This window comes from Gobio gobio (assembly GCF_949357685.1).
Source record: "Gobio gobio genome assembly, chromosome: 9".
NCBI classification, from domain to species: Eukaryota; Metazoa; Chordata; class Actinopteri; order Cypriniformes; family Gobionidae; genus Gobio; species Gobio gobio.
The window spans coordinates 57760813-57770812 of NC_137115.1; the positions used below are offsets into that span (position 1 = coordinate 57760813).

Below are 10000 nucleotides of genomic sequence, written 5' to 3' on the forward strand. Positions count from 1 at the left end.
CTTCATGACCCTGTGGCCGGTTCTCCACTGGTCCTCCATGAGCCTGTGGCCGGTTCTCCACTGGTCCTCCATGACCCTGTGGCCGGTTCTCCACTGGTCCTCCATGACCCTGTGGCCGGTTCTCCACTGGTCCTTCATGACCCCGTGGCCGGTTCTCCACTGGTCCTTCATGACCCCATGGCCGGTTCTCCACTGGTCCTCCATGACCCTGTGGCCGGTTCTCCACTGGTCCTTCATGACCCTGTGGCCGGTTCTCCACTGGTCCTCCATGACCCCGTGGCCGGTTCTCCACTGGTCCTTCATGACCCCGTGGCCGGTTCTCCACTGTTCCTTCATGACCCCATGGCCGGTTCTCCACTGGTCCTCCATGACCCTGTGGCCGGTTCTCCACTGGTCCTTCATGACCCTGTGGCCGGTTCTCCACTGGTCCTTCATGACCCTGTGGCCGGTTCTCCACTGGTCCTCCATGACCCTGTGGCCGGTTCTCCACTGGTCCTTCATGACCCTGTGGCCGGTTCTCCACTGGTCCTCCATGACCCTGTGGCCGGTTCTCCACTGGTCCTCCATGACCCTGTGGCCGGTTCTCTACTGGTCCTCCATGACCCTGTGGCCGGTTCTCCACTGGTCCTTCATGACCCTGTGGCCGGTTCTCCACTGGTCCTTCATGACCCTGTGGCCGGTTCTCCACTGGTTCTTCATGACCCTGTGGCCGGTTCTCCACTGGTCCTTCATGATCCTGTGGCCGGTTCTCCACTGGTCCTTCATGACCCTGTGGCCGGTTCTCCACTGGTCCTTCATGACCCTGTGGCCGGTTCTCCACTGGTCCTTCATGACCCTGTGGCCGGTTCTCCACTGGTTCTTCATGACCCTGTGGCCGGTTCTCCACTGGTTCTTCATGACCCTGTGGCCGGTTCTCCACTGGTCCTTCATGACCCTGTGGCCGGTTCTCCACTGGTTCTTCATGACCCTGTGGCCGGTTCTCCACTGGTCCTCCATGACCCTGTGGCCGGTTCTCCACTGGTCCTCCATGACCCTGTGGCCGGTTCTCCACTGGTCCTCCATGACCCTGTGGCCGGTTCTCCACTGGTCCTTCATGATCCTGTGGCCGGTTCTCCACTGGTCCTCCATGACCCTGTGGCCAGTTCTCCACTGGTCCTTCATGACCCTGTGGCCAGTTCTCCACTGGTCCTTCATGACCCTGTGGCCGGTTCTCCACTGGTCCTCCATGACCCTGTGGCCGGTTCTCCACTGGTCCTTCATGACCCTGTGGCCGGTTCTCCACTGGTCCTCCATGACCCTGTGGCCGGTTCTCCACTGGTCCTCCATGACCCTGTGGCCGGTTCTCCACTGGTCCTTCATGACCCTGTGGCCGGTTCTCCACTGGTCCTCCATGACCCTGTGGCCGGTTCTCGACTGGTCCTCCATGACCCTGTGGCCGGTTCTCCACTGGTCCTCCATGACCCTGTGGCCGGTTCTCCACTGGTCCTTCATGACCCTGTGGCCGGTTCTCCACTGGTCCTCCATGACCCTGTGGCCGCTTCTCCACTGTTCCTTCATGACCCTGTGGCCGGTTCTCCACTGTTCCTTCATGACCCTGTGGCCGGTTCTCCACTGGTCCTTCATGACCATGTGGCCGGTTCTCCACTGGTCCTCCATGACCCTGTGGCCGGTTCCCCACTGGTCCTCCATGACCCTGTGGCCGGTTCTCCACTGGTCCTCCATGACCCTGTGGCCGGTTCTCCACTGTTCCTTCATGACCCTGTGGCCGGTTCTCCACTGGTCCTCCATGACCCTGTGGCCGGTTCTCCACTGGTCCTTCATGACCATGTGGCCGGTTCTCCACTGGTCCTCCATGACCCTGTGGCCGGTTCTCCACTGGTCCTTCATGACCATGTGGCCGGTTCTCCACTGGTCCTCCATGACCCTGTGGCCGGTTCTCCACTGGTCCTTCATGACCCTGTGGCCGGTTCTCCACTGGTCCTCCATGACCCTGTGGCCGGTTCTCCACTGTTCCTTCATGACCCTGTGGCCGGTTCTCCACTGGTCCTCCATGACCCTGTGGCCGGTTCTCCACTGGTCCTCCATGACCCTGTGGCCGGTTCTCCACTGTTCCTTCATGACCCTGTGGCCGGTTCTCCACTGGTCCTCCATGACCCTGTGGCCGGTTCTCCACTGGTCCTTCATGACCATGTGGCCGGTTCTCCACTGGTCCTCCATGACCCTGTGGCCGGTTCTCCACTGGTCCTTCATGACCATGTGGCCGGTTCTCCACTGGTCCTCCATGACCCTGTGGCCGGTTCTCCACTGGTCCTTCATGACCCTGTGGCCGGTTCTCCACTGGTCCTCCATGACCCTGTGGCCGGTTCTCCACTGTTCCTTCATGACCCTGTGGCCGGTTCTCCACTGGTCCTCCATGACCCTGTGGCCGGTTCTCCACTGGTCCTCCATGACCCTGTGGCCGGTTCTCCACTGTTCCTTCATGACCCTGTGGCCGGTTCTCCACTGTTCCTTCATGACCCTGTGGCCGGTTCTCCACTGGTCCTTCATGACCATGTGGCCGGTTCTCCACTGGTCCTTCATGACCCTGTGGCCGGTTCTCTACTGGTCCTTCCTTGGAGCACTTTTGATAGAGACTGACCACTGCAGACCGGGAACACCCCACAAGAGCTGCAGTTTTGGAGATGCTCTGACCCAGTCGTCTAGCCGTCACAATCTGGCCCTTGTCAAACTCGGACAAAAAGAATCTCATGTCAAGTCTCAAGTCAAGTCTCAAGTCAAGTCTCATGTCAAGTCTCAAGTCAAGTCTCAAGTCAAGTCTCATGTCAAGTCTCATGTCAAGTCTCATGTCAAGTCTCAAGTCAAGTCTCATGTCAAGTCTCATGTCAAGTCTCAAGTCAAGTCTCATGTCAAGTCTCATGTCAAGTCTCATGTCAAGTCTCATGTCAAGTCTCAAGTCAAGTCTCATGTCAAGTCTCAAGTCAAGTCTCATGTCAAGTCTCAAGTCAAGTCTCAAGTCAAGTCTCATGTCAAGTCTCATGTCAAGTCTCATGTCAAGTCTCAAGTCAAGTCTCATGTCAAGTCTCAAGTCAAGTCTCATGTCAAGTCTCATGTCAAGTCTCAAGTCAAGTCTCATGTCAAGTCTCATGTCAAGTCTCATGTCAAGTCTCATGTCAAGTCTCATGTCAAGTCTCATGTCAAGTCTCATGTCAAGTCTCATGTCAAGTCTCAAGTCAAGTCTCATGTCAAGTCTCATGTCAAGTCTCAAGTCAAGTCTCATGTCAAGTCTCATGTCAAGTCTCATGTCAAGTCTCATGTCAAGTCTCATGTCAAGTCTCAAGTCAAGTCTCATGTCAAGTCTCATGTCAAGTCTCATGTCAAGTCTCATGTCAAGTCTCAAGTCAAGTCTCATGTCAAGTCTCAAGTCAAGTCTCAAGTCAAGTCTCATGTCAAGTCTCAAGTCAAGTCTCATGTCAGGTCTCATGTCAAGTCTCATGTCAAGTCTCATGTCAAGTCTCATGTCAAGTCTCAAGTCAAGTCTCAAGTCAAGTCTCATGTCAAGTCTCATGTCAAGTCTCATGTCAAGTCTCAAGTCAAGTCTCATGTCAAGTCTCAAGTCAAGTCTCATGTCAAGTCTCATGTCAAGTCTCAAGTCAAGTCTCAAGTCAAGTCTCATGTCAAGTCTCATGTCAAGTCTCAAGTCAAGTCTCATGTCAAGTCTCAAGTCAAGTCTCATGTCAAGTCTCATGTCAAGTCTCAAGTCAAGTCTCAAGTCAAGTCTCATGTCAAGTCTCATGTCAAGTCTCAAGTCAAGTCTCATGTCAAGTCTCATGTCAAGTCTCAAGTCAAGTCTCAAGTCAAGTCTCATGTCAAGTCTCAAGTCAAGTCTCATGTCAAGTCTCAAGTCAAGTCTCAAGTCAAGTCTCATGTCAAGTCTCATGTCAAGTCTCATGTCAAGTCTCAAGTCAAGTCTCATGTCAAGTCTCAAGTCAAGTCTCATGTCAAGTCTCATGTCAAGTCTCAAGTCAAGTCTCAAGTCAAGTCTCATGTCAAGTCTCATGTCAAGTCTCATGTCAAGTCTCATGTCAAGTCTCATGTCAAGTCTCATGTCAAGTCTCATGTCAAGTCTCAAGTCAAGTCTCATGTCAAGTCTCAAGTCAAGTCTCATGTCAAGTCTCATGTCAAGTCTCAAGTCAAGTCTCATGTCAAGTCTCATGTCAAGTCTCATGTCAAGTCTCATGTCAAGTCTCATGTCAAGTCTCAAGTCAAGTCTCATGTCAAGTCTCATGTCAAGTCTCATGTCAAGTCTCATGTCAAGTCTCAAGTCAAGTCTCAAGTCAAGTCTCATGTCAAGTCTCATGTCAAGTCTCAAGTCAAGTCTCATGTCAAGTCTCATGTCAAGTCTCAAGTCAAGTCTCAAGTCAAGTCTCATGTCAAGTCTCAAGTCAAGTCTCAAGTCAAGTCTCATGTCAAGTCTCATGTCAAGTCTCAAGTCAAGTCTCATGTCAAGTCTCATGTCAAGTCTCATGTCAAGTCTCAGGTCAGTTGTTCGCGAGTCCAAGTTGTTTGTGAATTAAGTGCGACTCGAGTCGAAGTTGCAGACTCGAGTTTCCATCTCTGCTACGTTCAGAGTTTTATTCCAGCGAGACTACAGCCCGTCCCGAGTCTCCATGCCAGAGACCAAAGCGGATTGACCGAGTCCTGAGTGTGTGTCCCAGAGGCAGAAGACACAGAGACATCTGTAACATCTGCAAACCTTCTCTTCAAGGTTCCCTCATCTGCGGGTTCTAGATTAAGGACCCTCAGGTGCTCCAGGAGATCAGCCTCCCACAGATCTTCGTGTTCACGGCTGTTAAAACGGATTCCAGCTCCTTTCCCACTGCATTGTCTCCCAGCACAACCAGTGGATGAAGTCACCGCCATCAGACTGCTTCCTCAACCACGTGCAACGTAAATATCACTTAACCAAACCTCTTTCCAGAGACCTTGGCATTATCATTTTCTAATTTACATTAGAGGTAATATAACGGATGCTAGTTCATAACAAATAATCTTTCGTTTATTTGTTTGATGCATAATAAGCAGTGGTGTAAAGTAACAAATTACAAATACTCTCGTTGCTGTAATTGAGGAGTTTTTTTCAGGAATTGTAGTTTAAAAACAGTGTACTTTTACTTTTACTTGAGTATATTGTAAGGGCTGTATCGGTATGTTTACTGCGCTATTTTCCCTAAACCTGCCGTCGCTACATTATGTTTATTTTTGTCCTGTCAACGTGATTGGCCAAGGCGAATAATAAGAAGCTAATAATAATAATAATAAGCTTTATGAAAGATGGTTGTTGCTGGTTACTGTATGATGACTGAAATCTCAGCGTAGTTTCTCAACTGAGCGAAGAGACAACGCGTCCAGAGTTACGTGTTTCTTAAAGGGGCGGTACACTTCATTACAAATCATATATACAACTCCAAAATATACATACCAGCATAATTAAATCAAAAGAAAATCCAATAAAAAATTAAAAATATATTCAAAATAAGAGAATCAGAGTTTTTAATAATAAAGAAAAGATTTTGAGTGAAAATTATAATCACATTACAAGTGCATATTTTAATGTAATGTGTTCTAATGGCGATTTAAAATTGTAGTCAATGTATATAGCAAATAACTTTCATAAAACATCAGATTTATATTTAAATCAGGTTTATGTTTTTAATTACAAGCAAAAATAATCAGTTGTGAAAGTTTCTGGAGTGTGTTCTTTTAACAGAGAAAACATCCACTGAAACTAAAGCAGTAATGAATGCGTCTTAAAAAGAAAGAACTGCTTTTTTAACATAAAATTGTTAATGTACGACGCTTTGCAACCGCTTTTAATGAACCGCAAGAAAACCTCTACAGACTGGTGTCATAAATGTTAGCAGATTATTCAAAAATAACACTTGGAGAAATATTGAAATACTGTTGATCTCATGTTTTTTTTGTTCTTACTGAGAATCATCCGTAAAAGAGGAAGCTACATTTTTAATTTGCAAGATTCAGAGCATAATACTCACGACTCTTGAGCACTTTCACAAGGGCTGCTCTTTACTCCTACTTTGAGTAGTGTTTAGGAGCGGTACTTTTACTCTACTAGCAAAGGTTCTTCACCTTAGCTACTAAAAGCTACTAAAGCTACCTTAGCTACTAAAAGCTACTAAAGCTACCTTAGCTACTAAAAGCTACTAATAAGGTTCTTCACCTTAGCTACTAAAAGCTACTAATAAGGTTCTTCACCTTAGCTACTAAAAGCTACTAATAAGGTTCTTCACCTTAGCTACTAAAAGCTACTAAAGCTACCTTAGCTACTAAAAGCTACTAAAGCTACCTTAGCTACTAAAAGCTACTAAAGCTACCTTAGCTACTAAAAGCTACTAAAGCTACCTTAGCTACTAAAAGCTACTAATAAGGTTCTTCACCTTAGCTACTAAAAGCTACTAATAAGGTTATTCACCTTAGCTACTAAAAGCTACTAATAAGGTTCTTCACCTTAGCTACTAAAAGCTACTAAAGCTACCTTAGCTACTAAAAGCTACTAATAAGGTTCTTCACCTTAGCTACTAATAAGCTACTAAAGCTACCTTAGCTACTAAAAGCTACTAAAGCTACCTTAGCTACTAAAAGCTACTAATAAGGTTCTTCACCTTAGCTACTAATAAGCTACTAAAGCTACCTTAGCTACTAAAAGCTACTAATAAGGTTCTTCACCTTAGCTACTAATAAGCTACTAAAGCTACCTTAGCTACTAAAAGCTACCTTAGCTACTAAAAGCTACTAATAAGGTTCTTCACCTTAGCTACTAAAAGCTACTAAAGCTACCTTAGCTACTAAAAGCTACTAATAAGGTTCTTCACCTTAGCTACTAAAAGCTACAAATAAGGTTCTTCACCTTAGCTACTAAAAGCTACTAATAAGGTTCTTCACCTTAGCTACTAAAAGCTACAAATAAGGTTCTTCACCTTAGCTACTAAAAGCTACAAATAAGGTTCTTCACCTTAGCTACTAAAAGCTACTAATAAGGTTCTTCACCTTAGTTTCAGAGAAACAACAGTTTATCTTTCCATAAGATAACGCAACTCTTCCATAGCCACACTCAACTTAATCACATGTGCATCTTATGAACTTTATTCCTCTATCATTCATTGATAAGATAAATCAGACCAACTCTCTAAGGACTAATGTCCCAGACTAAGAGAGAGGAAGCTGGTCATCTGATGTACTCATGACCAGTGTTGGGGAAACGCATTACAAGTAACTTGAGTAACGTAATAATATTACTTTTTCAAGTAACTAGTAAAGTAACGCATTATTTTACAACAAAATATCTGAGTTACTTTTTCAAAAAAGTAACGCAAGTTACTTTTTCACATTTATTTGACTGACAGCTCTCCTGTCCTCATGTTGTGAAAAATAAGTGGAAAGGCGTGTGTGTGAACATGATGGTTATTGTAGTTCTAGACTAACTCGCACAATAAAGATTCTGTCCTCCTCAAAATGAATAAAATCAGTCAAATGCAAAATCAGAGTACTCAAACCTCAAATATATAAATGTTAAATAGAACAAATATTTGTTTGCAGTTAATCTCCCTTTATTAACCAATGTCGTGCTGCTGACCTTTGATGATTCAGTTAAGCCATGAGCAAAAATTACTAGATTTTTTGTTTTTATTGGTAAAACGTTTTTCTCCTGCGTCCTATTCTTCCATTATCCAGAATAGCAGCTCATTTTTACCTCAGCCTGAGGCTTATTATTTCAATTTTGGTATGAAGAGGTCTTTACATTAGCACAAAAAAATGACTTTTTTTGCTATTAAAAAACAAAACTAAAAAGCAAGCCCAGCCCAGGTGAGAAAAAGTAACGCAAAAGTAACGTAACGCATTACTTTTCTTAAAAAGTAACTAAGTAACTCAATTAGTTACTTTTTAAGGGAGTAATGCAATATTGTAATGCATTACTTTTCAAAGTAACTTTCCCCAACACTGAACATGACCACACCTTAAGTGATGGGATCCAAGAATCACAACGTGAATACCAATCACTACATTACTCAGTGTCTTTGGCTGGACCAAAGTAAATTCACTATAGTGGTTTTTTTCATTCTTTCATGCATTCATTCGTTCTTTCTTTCATTGCTATGGATACTTCCAGACCCTGACAGTCACCTCTGTTTGTGGAACTGATAGTTGAGGTTAAGCACTCTCAGGTATGAGCTCCAGTTCCTCAGTGTTTGAGAGTTCACTGCAGTTCATTCAGCTCTGAGGAACTAGTGCTAACGGTCAGATCCCTGTGCTAACGGTCAGAACCCAGTGCTAACGGTCAGATCCCTGTGCTAACGGTCAGATCCCTGTGCTAACGGTCAGAACCCAGTGCTAACGGTCAGATCCCTGTGCTAACGGTCAGAACCCAGTGCTAACGGTCAGATCCCTGTGCTAACGGTCAGATCCCTGTGCTAACGGTCAGATCCCTGTGCTAACGGTCAGATCCCTGTGCTAACGGTCAGATCCCTGTGCTAACGGTCAGATCCCTGTGCTAACGGTCAGAACCCAGTGCTAACGGTCAGAACCCAGTGCTAACGGTCAGATCCCTGTGCTAACGGTCAGATCCCTGTGCTAACGGTCAGAACCCTGTGCTAACGGTCAGATCCCTGTGCTAACGGTCAGAACCCTGTGCTAACGGTCAGATCCCTGTGCTAACGGTCAGATCCCTGTGCTAACGGTCAGATCCCTGTGCTAACGGTCAGAACCCTGTGCTAACGGTCAGATCCCTGTGCTAACGGTCAGATCCCTGTGCTAACGGTCAGATCCCTGTGCTAACAGTCAGATCCCTGTGCTAACGGTCAGAACCCTGTGCTAACGGTCAGATCCCTGTGCTAACGGTCAGATCCCTGTGCTAACGGTCAGATCCCTGTGCTAACGGTCAGAACCCAGTGCTAACGGTCAGATCCCTGTGCTAACGGTCAGATCCCTGTGCTAACGGTCAGAACCCTGTGCTAACGGTCAGATCCCTGTGCTAACGGTCAGAACCCAGTGCTAACGGTCAGATCCCTGTGCTAACGGTCAGATCCCTGTGCTAACGGTCAGAACCCTGTGCTAACGGTCAGATCCCTGTGCTAACGGTCAGATCCCTGTGCTAACGGTCAGAACCCTGTGCTAACGGTCAGATCCCTGTGCTAACAGTCAGATCCCTGTGCTAACGGTCAGAACCCTGTGCTAACGGTCAGATCCCTGTGCTAACGGTCAGATCCCTGTGCTAACGGTCAGAACCCTGTGGTCAGATCCCTGTGCTAACGGTCAGATCCCTGTGCTAACTGTCAGAACCCTGTGCTAACGGTCAGATCCCTGTGCTAACGGTCAGAACCCTGTGCTAACGGTCAGATCCCTGTGCTAACGGTCAGATCCCTGTGCTAACGGTCAGAACCCTGTGCTAACGGTCAGAACCCTGTGCTAACGGTCAGATCCCTGTGCTAACGGTCAGAACCCTGTGCTAACGGTCAGAACCCTGTGCTAACGGTCAGAACCCTGTGCTAACGGTCAGATCCCTGTGCTAACGGTCAGATCCCTGTGCTAACGGTCAGATCCCTGTGCTAACGGTCAGATCCCTGTGCTAACGGTCAGAACCCTGTGCTAACGTTCAGAACCCTGTGCTAACGGTCAGATCCCTGTGCTAACGGTCAGAACCCTGTGCTAACGGTCAGATCCCTGTGCTAACGGTCAGATCCCTGTGCTAACGGTCAGATCCCTGTGCTAACGGTCAGATCCCAGTGCTAACGGTCAGATCCCAGTGCTAACGGTCAGAACCCTGTGCTAACGGTCAGAACCCTGTGCTAACGGTCAGAGATCCCTGTGCTAACGGTCAGATCCCTGTGCTAACGGTCAGATCCCTGTGCTAACGGTCAGATCCCTGTGCTAACGGTCAGAACCCTGTGCTAACGGTCAGAGATCCCTGTGCTAACGGTCAGAGATC

The 10000-nt window shown here is 46.9% G+C and overlaps 1 protein-coding gene across 1 annotated transcript in view; it reads right to left on the bottom strand.

The window, feature by feature from the left end:
• cskl (c-src tyrosine kinase-like) overlaps nt 1-10000 on the bottom strand; it is a 38541-nt gene that overhangs the window by 25471 nt on the left and 3070 nt on the right. The window lies entirely within an intron of this gene.